This window comes from Macrobrachium nipponense, chromosome 10, assembly GCF_015104395.2.
Source record: "Macrobrachium nipponense isolate FS-2020 chromosome 10, ASM1510439v2, whole genome shotgun sequence".
In the NCBI taxonomy this organism is placed as follows: Eukaryota; Metazoa; Arthropoda; class Malacostraca; order Decapoda; family Palaemonidae; genus Macrobrachium; species Macrobrachium nipponense.
In genome coordinates this window covers 44,421,140-44,435,476 of record NC_087204.1, presented here as the reverse complement: position 1 = coordinate 44,435,476, position 14,337 = coordinate 44,421,140, and the positions used below count along the sequence as shown (strand labels likewise).

Here is a 14,337-nt window from a genome sequence, read left to right as displayed (position 1 = left end):
ATCACTAATAAACTAATAAAACTGTAGCCATCCTCACACTTTTACTTCACATTTATCATCATCTGACAAGTCTGGGTCATCACTAATAACTAATTAAACTGTAGCCATCCTCACACTTTTACTTCACATTTATCATCATCTGACAAGTCTGAGTCATCACTAACATCATTTGGGGTTGAACAGGCATTTTCAAAGTCTGATATCATTATTGGTAGCAAATCACCTAGTTTTGAGTGTTTCATTACATTGTAACACTCTTTACTGTGTTTCTTCTTGTGGCAACCAACTCTTGAGGGTACCATGCTTTGTGCAAACCTTGCAAATAATGTGCTTTTTCCGTAACATGGGATCTTTACCAAACGAGGATAATTTTTTGTATCTTCACTTTTCCTTTTTTTTAACACTACAGTAGGTAAATATTTCTTTTGAAACATCTACATTTTTAGAAAAATTAAGTGGTTTATAGGGACTTCGAAATTACATGGGATATATGTGCCATTCTAGATATCTAGGGCAAAATTCTTCATGGGGGCAGGGGGCAAACACATGACCTTGCAAGCTATTCGATTCTTCTTCAGCAACTTTGCCCAACTGAAGAATGTAGTCTCGTGCTTCAAGAACTGCTTATAACCAGCATTTGTTCCAGCTTCTATAACAACAAGGTAACCTTCAGTTTTTCGCCATAATACGTCTAAAGTTCTCAGACGAGATTCCATATTTGGAAGCTCAAACAATGACCGAGATGCAAGGACTAAATCATACTTAAGTACATCAGACATTGGTAGATACTGTTTGAAGAAAGTTCCTCCTGGTCGAATCTGACGTTCATCTGTGATATTTCCTCCTCGCAACAATCTATCTGCCAGTGTGTTAATTTCTTCACTGGCATCAATACAAACAACTTCTTTACAAGATCGTGGCCAAATACTATCCATTGCCCTGTGAAATAGACAAAAGTAAGATTTAGTCTTTGTTTACTAGGTGTAATAACATCAACATCCGTATTTTGACTCTTGCATCGCAAAATGGAAAACCCTGAACTGTTAAAAATAACTTTAAGATTCATAGGTGTTTTTAGTGCTTCAGTTTATTTCTAACATTAACTTTTAAAGAAAAAATCTCCTGTTACATATTCAATATCTTGAATCTACCATTAAGGAAATGATACAGCATACAACTGATTTACTGACCTATAGGAGTGAGGTTAATTACACCTAACTTAACCTCTGTATATGGCATGTTCATTGACATTCTGTCTCTTTTCCTGTACTTTATTATTTCAACTACCATTTTCTGGCAAAGCACTTACAGCATCTCTCCAATATACAGCATAATAAATCTAAGGCCCTGCCTGCTAAAGGAAATTTCCAGATAAGATAAATAAGAACACTCCATGGGTGTAAAATTCTAACTTCATACCCTTACCTCCCATACCTTGTCAATACTACTGAATAACCGTATACACTACATATTTTTTAAACAAGAGCCAACACACTTTAAACTAAACACTTGATAAACCTAAATTAAGTACCTTAATTTTCTATATATGAAACAAGACGTACATATGCTTATGCTTATACACAACACACATTATGGTAGGTACTGTTAAAATGGTTAAGTACACTACCTTTCAGTAGAATATTTTTGTGAAACATGATTAACACTTTTTTCTTATTTAGTCTTTTTAAAATAAAATAATTTATGTGCAATGTATAATAAGAACAAACTAACAAATGCAATACCCACCACACAATACAAACAGTAAACATTGCTTTATCATATGGGTAACGTTCCTTTTCCTATTTTGTCTACACAATAAAAAATACAGTTAAAAACAAAACTTTTTCTCTCTCATTAATTGTGCCAAAAATGCATACAATGGCTAGAATTTTTAAAAACTTGTGAAGAGGTTTAGAAGTCCTCCTCTTTGTCCCCCACCTCCTACAACCCTAATGTATCGCCAAGGTCCTGTACCTCCTGTACTCTGGTCAGAAGAGGCATTGGGGTGCCTAGAGGGTCCAGGTCATTGAGAGGCAGTATACAGACATCAGTTTGCTGGTTGAATGAACCTTGCATGTCAGCAAAGGGTGACCAAAGTTTCACCTGTATTTCAAAGCTTATGACTGAGTGACTGATGAAGGGGATGGTGAAGGGTCTGCAACTTCCTGGCCTTCTTAGTATACTGGTGTTAAGGTCATACAAGGCACACACACGCCATTACACACACACAGCAATAACACCTGCAGTACTGCAGGATCCTAACAAAAGCCACTTGTAGAAGAGAAAGCAATGAGATGCGTGATCACATAGCAACTGCTCTGAACCATAAACAATGAGGACTGATGAGCAACAAAAGTAAACATATAAAGAGTGGTTGGCTACAATGCATTGATAATCTAATGTAGCCAATTGGAAGAAGGGAAATTTTCATGATGTTATCATGATGCATACCTTTAGCAGCTATTCAAAAGCAAAAAAAATGATATTTTAGCCAAGACTGACAAAAATATCAAGTGCTCACCCACCCACACACCTTCTACCATACATTATTGTAGTGATGAAATATAGGTCTCTACAATTAGAAGTGATGAAAACAGTGACGTTTGATGACATGTCAAGCAACGAAGTGTTATGGAGGAGAGAGAGAGAGAGAGAGAGAGAGAGAGAGAAGAGAGAGAGAGCGAGAGAGAGAGAGAGAGAGAGAGAGAGAGAGAATGGTGTGTGGGTAGTTAGTGAGTGAATTGCTTGTTGGCGAGCAGTTGGGTTCGTCTGGGGATTTGGTCGCGGAGCCTTGAGGGAGTGAGAAGATCAGTCTGTATTTGGCAGTCCGTCAGTCAGGGCAGTATTTGAAGAAAGTTATTGGTGGTCAGTTGTCATTGTATGTTTTTTTTATTGTATATTGAGTAATTGAGTTTGTTGTGCTTGTGTCCATCTGATGGATCTTGAGGTGGTGAGTGTCTGTTGTGTTTGATGTTTTTGTTTTTTGAGTGTTGAGAAATCTTGATACTGATTGGTGTTTGTTTGTGTTAGTGATTTGTTTTTTTTTTTCAAGTTTTTGAAAAATCTTGGTGTTTGTTTGTGTAGTGATTTGTCATGTTGTATTTTGGCAGTTGTTGGTCTGGTGTTGGGTGCTAGTGGATGAGTTTGTGTCTCAGCGACTGTATCCAGTGGACAGCATAGCGTCTCGCCCTGATTGTGTCAAGAGTTGGTGAGTACAAGGTTTTTGAGAGTTTTTGTGTTTTACCTTGTTAAACCAATAGTCCTGTTAGTAATTAGTAACGTAAAGAGGAAAGTGTGGCAGGGGGAAATTTTGGTAGCTGGACAGACTAACGTAAAAGTGGGGAAATCTTCTTTGCTTTGTTTTGTTTTGCTTTGCTTTGCGTTTGCTTGTGATCCTGCCACAGTTCATTTACACAATAACAGCAATGAAGCTCTTAAGTCAAATGCTAGCCTCTCCCCCTAAGCTCTTTTCCTGGCCTACCAACACCACAATAATCTTAAGCAACATAACCAACGCTTCTTTCCACCTGTGCAGCACTGATAACCATCCAAGCAATGTTTTTCAGTTTTATGAACTGTATACAGGCAGTCCCTGGCTTACGACGCGGGTTCCATTCTTGAGACGCGTCGTAAGCGAGAATCATCGTATGCCGGAAAATCGTCAAAAACTTTAAGAAAAACCTGTACTCTTAATGCTTTGGGTGTATTAAAAACTACGTAAACTGTATTTTTATTGCATTTTTCATCAAAAAGTCTTCAATTATTGATTATTTTGCATTTTTAGAGTCATATTTCTTCCAACAGATCAGCGTTGTAAGCATCGTAACCCTGGAACATGCGTTGTAAACCTGGAAATTAATTTCTGATAAACATAACTGAAAAGTGTCGTAACCTCGGAACGTCGTAAGCTGACCCGTTGTAAGCCGGGGACTGCTTTACATATTTTGCTATACGTACAGTCAAACCTCAGATTTCGTATGCCCGCATTTTTCAGAGACTTTTTTCGTCAAAATTTTATCCTGGATTTCATACAACCACTTAGATATTGTACAGCTGGAAATGTCCATCCCTGGTCCAGGTACACCGCATGACTTTGACGTCTCATCTAGTTCCCAAACAATGCATCCCATGTGTTCTTGTGACCCAGTCTGCCTTTGTTTCTCACTGAGTAAGCATCAACCCACATGTTCATCTGCATCACCCCATGTGTTGATTGTTTTTTGTGCTTTTTGATCAAGTGCAACTACTAAATAAGCCACCATGGGGCCAAAGAAAGTTCTGAGTGCTACCCCTTCAGTACTGATGAGAAATATTGATTGAATTTAAGAAAGAACTAGTATCAAAGTACGAAAGTGGTAAGCATGGCAGATCTCCAGAATGTACAATGACCAGCTCCATCCTGGAAAGAAAAAGAAATCAAGGAAGCTGATGTTGTAAAAGGGGTAACTTCATTAATAAAACAGAGATTGCAAATAGCTGATGTTGAGTTGCTGTTGGTGTGGATCAATGAATAACAACAGTTACTGGGAGACCAGGAGACAGTGTTGGATCTTGATAAAAAAATTCCTAAGAGTACTGCTGTTTGTGAATTTAAGGAACAGCAGAGGCTGGTTCGACAAATTGAAAAGGCGAACTGTCATACACAGTGAAGTAAGACATGGGGAGGCTGCAAGTTTGGATGAAATCAGGATATTCATAGAGGTTGAAGGATCCCTCCACCAACAAGTCTTCAATTGTGATGAAACAGGCCTTTTTTGAAAAAAATGCCAAAGAGGACCTACATCATACAGGAGGAAAATGCAGTGCCAAGACAAAAGTCTATGAAAGATAGGCTAACTCTCTTGTTCTGTGGAAACACTAGTGGGGATTTCAAAGTGAAGCCTTTACTGGTGTATCACTCTGAAACTCCCCAAGTGTTCAAGAAAAACAATGTTATCAAGAGTAAATTGTGTGTGATGTGGAAGGCTAACAAAACAGCATGGATTACAAAGCAAAATTTCATGAGTGGGTCAACAAAGTGTTTGGTCCAAGTGTGAAGAAATACCTCCTGGAAAATCAATTGCCACTCAAGTGCCCCCTGGTAATGGACAACCTTCTTCCCCATCCTCCAGGTTTGGAAGACTAATTATTGGAGAAGTTTAGTTTCATAACAGTGAAGTTCTTGCTCCCTAATACCACTCCTCCTATCCATCACATGGACCAGCAAGTCATTTCAAACTTCAAAAACCTGTACATCTGTTTCAAAGGTGCTTTTCAGTGACCTCAGACACTGAATTGATCTTAAGAGAGCCCTGGAAGAATTACTTAAATATCTTCAATTGCATAAGCCTTATAAATAAGGCTTGGCAGGGAGTGACTTCCAGGACAATGAACTCTGCTTGGAGAAAACTGTGGCCAGAATGTGTCCTCAATTGGAGCCCAACGACCTTATTGCTAAGAAAGAAAGGGTAGAACAAGAGAAAGAGGAGAAAGAGCTCAACAAGGAGGAGGAGGAGGAAACTGCATTTCTTCGGTTTACTTCTGCCACAAGTCTTACTCTCTCCATGACAGCAGTGCATGAGGTTGAGATAGGAAGACAACAGTAAGGAGTACTACTTGTCTTCATTGCAGGGGTATTTCTCACATGCAATACCACAGCAACTGCAAGCTCAATTACACTGAGCTCCTCCACATGAAAAGCAAGAAAAGTTAGGAATGGAAGACCTCTTAGCTGAAATTAAGCAATTCAGGAACATTATGAAGGAAGGTTCTTGTCTGATGTTCAGAGAAGGCCCCATCCTTTTCAGGTATGCCAAAGAATCCATAATACAGTGGTACCTCAAGATACGAAAGGCTCTACTTATGAAAAAACTCAAGATACGAAAGCAAATACGAAAAATTTTACAGCTCTACATACAAAAATTGCTCAAGATACGAAAAGTTGTTGCTGTAAAGTCCGAGATTTGCCCAGACCACCGATAACAATTTTGAAACTCGCGCGCCGCCAACTTAGTAGGCTCACCACCATCCTCCCGCTCTCCCATTGGTTCCTGATGCTAGTCACTGCCATGAGATCCTTCTCTCCTATTGGTTAGCATCTCTCCCATGATGCATCTACGTAGCGAAGTGCTTCTTCGGTCACTTCACGGCATCATCGGTATTGTACGCACGCGATATTCGTTCGTTCTAATTATTTCGTTTATTAACGTAAATTCGTTAGTGATTTCATTGTAGTATACTTTATTGTGTTGTGTGAGAACTTTACTACATAAGTATACGTACTACATAATTATGTACAGTATATACGTAGTCATGGGTCCCAAGAAACTTGAAATTCATGGAAAGAAGAGGATGCTCTCTTTGGAGACGAAGATGGAGATTATCAGAAGTATGAAGCTGGTATGCGATTGAGTATGATCACCAAGGAATACGGCGAAATCCGTCGACAATAGGGACCATCCTTAAGCAGAAGGATGTCATCAAAGCAGCTACACCTTCCAAGGGCGTCACTATTTGTCCAGCAAGAGGACCCACGTGCACGATGAGATGGAAAGGCTTCTTCTTGTGTGGATAAAAGACAAAGAAATCACTGGCGATACAATAACGAAGATGGCAATCTGCCACAAAGCCAGCGCTATTTTCGGCGATTTGATTGCCCAGGCCGAAGACGACGGAGAAGGAACATCAACGCCAACCCCAGACTTCAAGGCTTTGCATGGGTGGTTCGAGAAATTCCGTAAACAGACTGGCATCCATTCGGTGGTGCGGCATGGGGAGGCGGCCAGCTTGGACACGAAAGCGGCCGAAGCCTTTAAAAAGACGTTCGATGAGATGATGATCAACGAAAGCTACAGTTCTCAGTAAGTTTTCAACTGTGATGAGACTGGCCTTTTTTGGAAAAAAATGTCTTGTCGGACGTAGATCACGGAGGAAGAGAAGCTACCTGGCACTAAGCCTATGAAAGACAGGCTTACGCTCACACTTTGTTTCAATGCCAGTGGGGATTGCAGCCCCTACTTGTGTATCATTCGGAGACTCCTCGAGCCTTCAAGGCCCACAAAATGCTTAAGGAGAAGCTTCCAGTGATGTGGAGGGCTAATGCAAAAGCCTGGGTAACGAGGCTTTTGTTCACCGAGTGGGTAAATCTGTGTTTCGGCCCGACAGTGAAGAAATTCTTGGAAGGGAAGTGCCTCCCTCTGAAATGTCTACTGGTGTTGGACAATGCCCCTGCCCACCCTCCTGGCCTCGAGGAAGATATCCTAGCGGAGTATTCCTTCATCAAGGTTCTTTATCTTTCGCCTAACACCACCCCTCTCCTCCAGCCCATGGACCAGCAAGTGATATCGAACTTCAAGAAGCTGTATACGAAACATCTTTTTAAGAGATGTTTTGACATCACCAATACCACAAACCTCACCTTGTGTGAATTTTGGAAGGAGCATTTCGACATTGTCATATGCATCCGACTCATCGACCAAGCTTGACAGGAGGTTTCGAGGCGAACCTTGAATTCCTTGTGGAGGAAACTCTGGCCTGATGCCATATCCGCCCGAGACTTCGAGGGATTCGACGTGGGCGAAGCTGGTGCTGCAGATTCAGGAACAGTTGACGATCCTGAAACTGTTTTGCAACCAGATCTTGACGAGATTGTTGCACTCGGCAAGTCCGTGGGGCTGGTCGTCGACGAGGACGACATCAATGACCTTCTTGATGGATGACCTGAAGGAGTTGGAGGCCATGCAACATAACGTCGTTCAAGAGGAGTTCTCTAGCAGCGGCGAGGAGGAGGACGACGACTCTATGACAACGGCAGAAATTAAGGAGGCTCTAGCTGCTTTTCATAAGGTGCAATCATTCATAGAAAAGAGACACCCGAAAAGGCTTACACAGGTCATATGCTTGCACAGTGTGATGACATTTGCCTGAGTCGTTTCAGGAACATTGTCAAGTAGGCAAATGCAATCTTCCTTGGATAGTTATTTTCTAAAGAGGCCTTTAGTAGGAGTATTAGTAAGCAAAAAGGAAGAACCAAGTGATACTAAAAAACAAAACAGAAAGTTGAAAGTGGTGAAGAAGTTGAATTTTGTATATAAAAAAAAAAAAAAAAATTTAATTTTAAGTTTTTTGTAAAGTTCACTGTTACAGTTTTGTTAATGTGTTTTGTCAAAGTTTAGTTTGTTTTCCTTACATTTTTTTATGTGTTTGTAAAGTTTAGTTTGTTTTCCTTACATTTTTTTATGTGTTTTCGTAAAGTTAAGTGTACGTTTCTGCCGTTTGTCACCTCCTCTGTCGCCACTTTCAGAGATAGCCTCACTCGAAAGGTAAGGTTCCACATTTTACTACATACGTACGTATGTACATACAGTATTTCTTGTATACCATGTACACTAATACACTTTATTTACAGGTATATTAGCAGTACATATTAAGTTAGGTATTGAATGATCCAAATTGTTGTAGTATTTCATTGTTTATAGGTCAACTTAGCTTTATTATGAAATTTTGGAGGGATTGGAACGGATTAGCCATTTTACAAGTAAAATGCGGTCCAAGATACGAAAAGCTCATGATACGAAGGCGCCTCATAACGGATTAATTTTTTTTAATCTCAAGGTACCACTATATATGCACCAATCTTACTTGGGGAAAGCTAAGCACATGCCCACATACTGCCAATGTTGGAGATCATGCAAGACCATTATCTTTGAAAATGTACCCACCCTTTTTATAAGGAGCCAGGGTAGAACAAGCACAAGCAGGAGGTGCCCCAAAAGCAGTATGATCAGAAGGAACCAAATGGTTCAACGCGGTCAAAGATACTGGCAAAGTCTTGCTTTTCTGCACTCCTTGCCAAATCTATTCCAAAGCTAGGGGGACCAGCTACCTCACTTCTTGAACGAAGTCTGGGATGGAAGTCCTATTCCTGCTATGTGTACAAAACCCAGTGAGGATCAATTGTAATGGAGGGCATCTATCAGCCTCAAACATCCACTCATGATCTATACATCAATGTTATTCAACCACTCAATTTAGAAACATCTATATCATAACTACTTTGCCGTCCAAATTCAACAAAATTCTCAACTAGTAATAGCTTCAATAAGGCTGTCAGAGATGAGTACTGGATATTCATGTTTCACCACGGCAACACAAAAGTGCTGGCTTAGGGCTAGTGAAGAGGAGGTTTCTCACATTCACCAACTAATCACCCATTAATCATCTGGGGCATACTCCTATATAAAGGTAAAGCTTCAAATTCACACTGGAAGAAATTTTCCATAAAAAGTTTTAGTGCTAGCAGATAGGAAAAATTAGATAACTTGAGGTATACTTTTACATCTAGCCAGCTGAATTCACAATAACTCTGCCACTAGATACGTATCCAATCTTCTTCAAGCTAATTTTCAAACATAAGGAACTTGCTGACTTACTGATGACTATTCTATCCCTCCAGGATTCACTATGCTTTGGTTATTACTATTAATAGGGGTTAGTTTTTCCAGACCTCTGCATTTACTATTCTGAGGATTTCTTCATGCTTATCAGTTGCTTGATGCCAAAATTTCTTTATTCAGTACAGAAAAAATTATCCAACCATGCGAGGAAACTAGGTACGTATTGCTTGTAAGTTCTGTATGCTACAGGGATGATTATACTAATGTCATATGCTCCAAATACATAAGCTAACATTCATGGAATTTTACTCTCTACTGTGAATGATAGCAGCATCCTTCATTCCAATAGTAGCAATTATGATAAAACATAGCCAAAAAGTATTTTACTTGGCCATCTACTGCAAGCCTTGTTATAACCGGCAGAGTCCACTGAAGCCTTTAATGTCTGAGACTAAAATAAGTACAAACAACCTGTTTAGCAGAGCAACCCCATCTACATTTTGTTGAGATGCAGCATGTCACATTGCCAAGTACCAGTGTTCATTCAGTTTTTCTTCAAAGTGTTATGGCTCTAAACACTTGCAACTTTTAGGATGGATGTAATGCTGAAGTCATCATGCTCTAGGCCCTTCATTTACATGACAATCACTTCTCAACTACTATTTCATGTCAATGTTATCTTGTCATTCAGTGATTCACATCCCTAACAAATGCTTTCTCATTGAACATTCTATTCCAAAGAATCTACCTTGGCAGGTTCACAGATTTTTTTGACCTTGTTCTATAAAAGTGCACGATCTTTATAAAAACCAATGAAAAAATTCATAACATTGCTCTCCTTATTAGGAGCTGACATAAATATGTAAAATGTAACATCTACCAGAGATACCAAATACAGTACTCAAATATACTACTTACCAGGTGCCTGTTCCAACTCCTGATCCAAAATCAAACATAGTCACTGGAGAAAACTGAGGATCTCTCTTCCTAATCTCTGTAAACACTTTCAACAGTGCAGCATAGTCTGGGCAAAATCGATTCACAAGGTATAACGCTGAACTGTAATTAAAGCAAGAACAATTACTACAATGCTACATTATGATTAACGTCCAATAAACATCAACTACAATGAATATTCATATGACTGATAGCCAGAAGTGATCACAGTATTTTCTGGATGTTGTATGATAGACATAAGGAAAATTATTGTAAAATGCAATAAGAACAATCCCAGATAAATACAAAATGCCAGAAAATACCCAAAATTTACTAGTCAACCCTTCATGGCAAGAAACTGATATGTACACTTAATACGACAATTTTTGAAAGTAAATTGTATTTTTCCTAACTATACAAACTGAGGTCCTTTACGTAAGGAATTACTTTCAGTGCCACCTGGAACTCAGTCATTAGATTCTAATAACAGGTATTTAGGCAGTAACTGCTCGTCCGATAGTCGGGAGTCCCGCCTGACTGGACGTAAACATTCCACTTTGCTTTAGGCCCGTGAACAGATTGAGGGGTGGCATGAGGTGGGCCTATATGTAAAGGACCGCAGGTTTGTATAGTTACGAAAAATACAATTTACTTTAAAAACTTGTGATTTGTTCCTACACGTTATACAAAAACCATTCGTCCTTTACATAAGGAAGACTTCACTGATTGGTGGGAGGAATCTGAGTCTTGTGAACAGACTGGTGTTTGCCCAACCAAGGTTCCCTCCCTGGTCGTAAGAGCGGGGGGGGGGGGGGGGGGGGTGGGGGGGGGGGGGGGAGAGAGGAGGAGGAGGAGGGGAGGATGAGGGTCGGAGGAGGAGGAGGAGGAGGAGGAGGAGGAGGAGGAGGAGGAGGGAGGAGGAGGAGGAGGAAACTAGCCTCTGGCCAATTGATCGGAGTATGAGAATGCAAGACAATGGTCAGATCTCTGGACCTATTCATAAGAGGGAGGCAAGCATGGCCTCTTATGAATAGCAAACAAGAACTTATGGTCGGAAGCAAGAAGACAAATATACATTGTCGACTTTGTCTCATGCTAGTGTCCACTTCCCACCCTGTTAGGGAAGGGATGGATATACACTTCTATACCCAAATGAAAAGGGCAAGAATGGAGCTCAGTCATACAGTTTACCTGCATCGACTGCCCTTTCAAGCATGTGATGAACGCCGCTCTCTGCCTATAGGAGGAGAGCAGAATGAAGAGGGAAGAGAAGCCAATCCCATTCTCATTCCAACCTGTTCCTGCAGTCACACAAGGCGGGATGCAAACTTGTCCAGATAAAGGAGCTGAGCAAGCTATACAACATGTTGAGCAACCACCATGGGTCCTAAGGAAAAGTGTCCAAGGACCCATGGGCTATAGCCCAAAGGTAGGAGATGGACAGTGTCTGGTTAGACCATCTCCCTGCCTTCCGTACCTGCGATACCGACAAGTTCTTGCGGAACGTAAAGGTACAATCAAGATTTTTTAATTCGTGGATTGTCGAAGCCAAAAAGAGAGTATTTTTTGAACTCCTTCTCGGTCACCCCAGCGCTAACAAGGAGGAGCACCCTTTAAGTCTGAGGGGACGAGCTCTCATTCGATGGTGCCTTACCACTATAATGGTACCAAGTAGCATCCATCTTACTCGTTGCTACTGAAGACATTTGGGGAGGGAATTGTAAGGACTTTTACTTATCGTCAGGGACCAAAAGATTCTGAGCCCCCGCCACGAAATCCAGGATGAAATCGAGCATAGTCGATCCCCGTCCTCTTGAGTGTTTCACACCCCTGAAGAGATCAAGAAGTTTGCTCATCCTCTTGCTGCTGTTAGGTTTGGCAGAAAGATGGTCTTGATGGTCAGAAACTATGTAGAGGGTAGTGTTGGAGGATGAAGGAAATTAAGAGGTGACTAGGTTAGGAAACAGTCAGAGGAGAGGGGAGAAAGAGATAAGTGTGATTATATATTGTATAATGGTTATTGGTATTTTATGCATTGTTGTAATATGGTGGGTGTCCTATATATTGACAGCATATGGTTGATTCCAGAAGGTGTCTGTTGATGTATTTAAGTTGTGTTGTGACGTCATAGGCTGTGACGTCATAGACAAGATGGCAACAGCATCAGTGGGGTGTAAACAATAACACGGGGCAGAAGGAGACACGTGCGTGTGGTGTTTGGTTGGTAGGGGAGAGCTCCCTGTCTGGTAGGAGTTTTTGGGTCGTAAGTTCTTGTTGTGCTGATGATCTAAGGTGATTTCTGGAGTATACTGGAGTTGGAGAATGCGTACAGGTGGGTAGATTATTCACTTGAGTAAAGAAAGTTAGGCTAGGCTAAAATTCAAAGTTTCTACCTCCTTCATATAATGTGATAAAGCAAACGCCGATTTCGACCTCCAGAATGTTGTTTGCATAATGGAGGATAGAGACATATTTTGTCTGAAAGCCAAAGACGTTGCTACTGCACGAATCTTGTGCGTCTTCACTTTTAGCACACTAAGAGTTTGTTCATGAGTTTGGGCATGCACTTCTTGGATCAAACTCCTCAAGAAGAACAACATTGCACTCTTTGAAAGAGGGCAAGATGGGTCCTCTCTCACTGAGCACCAGAGTCGGTTCCACTCTCCTCTCAAAGTTTCTGTCCTAGTCAGGCAGTGTCTGATAGCTCTGGCTGGACACAACGTACGTTCCTTGTCTTTCGCCCCAACTAAGTCCGTTAAGTTCTCTATCCTGAAAGAACAGGGCCAAGGAACAAACTACATTGCCCTAGGCGAAACCCACTTCCTTACTCATTGCTTGCAACTTGCTTACTCTTCCCGCTGTGGCTAAGGCAACTAGGAATAGTGCCTTCCTAGATACAATGGGGCCTCGCTTAGTCACGGATCAGCAATCATGGTATCAGTTAATCACAGGTTTTTCCTTGGACCACTTCTCAGTCTATATCGCTGGTATGAATCGTAGCAGCATGGGCTTGTCTGTGGTAGGCTAAGCCTCGTCCGGGTCCGATAACCAGCAAATGCATGAACAGATTCACATTATGATATTAACTGACAATAAAGGTAATAAAACCATTCTCACCTCATATATTATTGGCATATCTTCACAATATATAGCCTATTCATGGAATAATTCCACATCATTGACATCAACTTGTAGTTGAGTGGCCAGCAGAAATGTAAACATTGATTTACATTGCTTCACAGCGACCTTTGTCATTCGTTAACCTTTTAGAATGTTAATAGTAATAGTGTAATTACAGTAGTATAACATTTAGGAAAACATTAATTTTCAATTCGAACTTCATTATTGTTTTGGTATAACATAATCGACTTCTCTGAACACTGCAGTCATACAAACGATAATTGTCATAGATTATTTTATTGTTGTTTGTGATCGGCGACGAAGCGTAAATGTAATAAAACCATTTTTACCTTATATATTATTGTCATATATTCATAATAAAATCCATATCTTATATATTATTGGCATATCTTCATAATAAAAAGCCTCTTCAAGGAATAATTCCTTGGGGAATGCATTTTACGAAAGACAAAAATAAATTTTACATGTTTACAGTATGCATTGATTACTTTATTTTGATGTGATTACATTAATATTACAGTATGGTACTGTAATCAATAGAGTAAATATTTTTGATCATAAATGTATGTTCATTCCCGAAAAAAATATGTATGATCACAGTGACGTCACCAAACCTACAGTCTCGTTCATACATACTATTTTTACACAATGTGATAGTGGGTACACCGTTCTCTACAAACTAACTGATGTATTTTACATAAGTATCCTCTAAACTCTATCATAAATCACTTTACTTACTTTTTTTGAAGTGCCAAAATACTATATCCTGGAAAATTAATGAAATCGTGAATTTTATCATAGAGCAAGATTCACTAATATACTGCGTTTTCATCTTCTTTTCTTGACTAAATACATTTTTAGGATAAACATCATTTACAAATTTTCA

At 40.1% G+C, this 14,337-nt stretch overlaps 1 protein-coding gene across 1 annotated transcript in view; it reads right to left on the bottom strand.

Moving 5' to 3' along the window:
* Positions 1-636: 636 nt before the first annotated feature.
* The window catches only part of LOC135224154 (uncharacterized), a 65,912-nt gene continuing 52,211 nt past the window's right edge, over positions 637-14,337 (bottom strand). Inside the window, exons 6-7 of the mRNA XM_064263031.1 lie at positions 10,293-10,433; positions 637-939 (exon numbers count right to left, since the gene is read on the bottom strand). The gene's annotated coding sequence lies outside the window, so the exon portion shown is untranslated. The remainder of the gene's footprint in view (positions 940-10,292; positions 10,434-14,337) is intronic.